This window comes from Andrographis paniculata, unplaced genomic scaffold (genome assembly GCF_009805555.1).
Source record: "Andrographis paniculata isolate CXL003 unplaced genomic scaffold, ASM980555v1 Contig65END, whole genome shotgun sequence".
In the NCBI taxonomy this organism is placed as follows: Eukaryota; Viridiplantae; Streptophyta; class Magnoliopsida; order Lamiales; family Acanthaceae; genus Andrographis; species Andrographis paniculata.
In genome coordinates this window covers 5,233,348-5,234,876 of record NW_026137601.1, presented here as the reverse complement: position 1 = coordinate 5,234,876, position 1,529 = coordinate 5,233,348, and the positions used below count along the sequence as shown (strand labels likewise).

Sequence of the window (1,529 nt, the reverse complement as noted above, 5' to 3'; positions counted from 1 at the left end):
ATCCTGAGGAATGAGATATGTGGCATCAAGCAACACAGATGAAACGCTCCATGAATATTGGGAGCGATTCAATAAGCTTATCGTTAAATGTCCACAACATCAAATTCCCCCTCAATTATTGATTCAATACTTTTATGATGGTTTATCGTTGATGGACATGAACATTATCGATGCTGCAAGTGGTGGAGCTTTAGTAAATAAGACGCCGGCACAAGCTTGGGATCTTATTGCGAGGATAGCTGAAAACACACAGCAATTTGGTTCAAGAGATGTTGGACATATGAGCGGAAACAACAACGACCATGCCATCCAATCGATGCAGCAACAACTTTCTGAGTTGACGAGCTTCGTTCGCAAGATAGTCGTGGAAAAATCCAACCCGAGTGTCCAGGTCAAGGCGTGTGGAATATGCACGAGTACAGGACACCCTACAGATGCATGTCCGACCCTCCAAGAAGAATGTGCAGTGGATGTGAACGCTGCAAACTACGGTATGAATAGACCTCCAGCGTACAATCCATACTCCAACACCTACAATCCAGGTTGGAGAGATCATCCAAACCTGCGCTATGGAAACGCACACCAGAATCAGGGTCCTCAACCATTTGGAGCCACACATCAGATGCAACAGCCTCACCCTTACGAGAAACAGCTCCCCCAAGCACCCACAAGCAACTCCAGTCCGACCTTGGAAGACTTTGTGAAGTCTATGGCTACAGTACCCTGCAATTCCAGCAAGAGATGAAGTCAACTGTCGACAAGCTACAAAGTCAAATTAGCCAAGTTTCAGAAGAGGTAAAACAGCTACGAGAAAGAGGAAAGTGGTCTGCGCAACCAGAGCAAAACCCGAAGAACATCAGTGCCATAACTCATCGCAGCGGAAAGGAATTGGAAGGTCCACCTCCTATCTCGAAGGGACAGAATGAAGATCAGATTGAGATGGAGATTGAAAAAGAGGCCGAATTTCACGAAAAGGTACCTTCTAACTCTATTCCTCATACTGAAACTAAATCAGCTCATTTTCCTGACAGGTTGAAAAGGCCACAAAAGGTGAACAAACGAAAAGAGATGATGGAAATCTTCAAGAAGGTGGAACTTAGTATCCCGCTCCTGGAGGCTATCAACCAAATCTCCAAGTACGCAAAGTTTTTGAAAGAACTGTGCACTAACAAAAGGAAATTGCGAAGGGACGAGCACATTATAGCGGGTGAGAATGTTTCTGCTGTTCTCAAAAGAAAGGTACCACCCAAAACAGGTGATCCATGTATGTTTTCTATCCCTTGTAGGATTGGAAAAACTGAGATAACTAAGGCTATTCTAGATTTAGGAGCTGCTATTAATGTCATGCCACGATCAATATAGAACTCTTTAAATCTAGGGCCTCTAAAAGAAACAGGAATTATTATTCAACTTGCTGATCGAACCAATGCTTACCCTGATGGTATGATAGAAGATGTGCTAGTTCAAGTTAATGACTTAATTTTTCCTGTTGATTTTTATATTCTGGATGTGCATGATGCACACTGCTT

At 43.2% G+C, this 1,529-nt stretch overlaps 1 non-coding gene across 1 annotated transcript; it reads right to left on the bottom strand.

Moving 5' to 3' along the window:
• LOC127262714 (small nucleolar RNA R71) lies at positions 1-105 on the bottom strand. Its single transcript, XR_007841232.1, has one exon. It is a non-coding gene; the product is annotated as a small nucleolar RNA R71 (small nucleolar RNA).
• Positions 106-1,529: the final 1,424 nt, after the last annotated feature.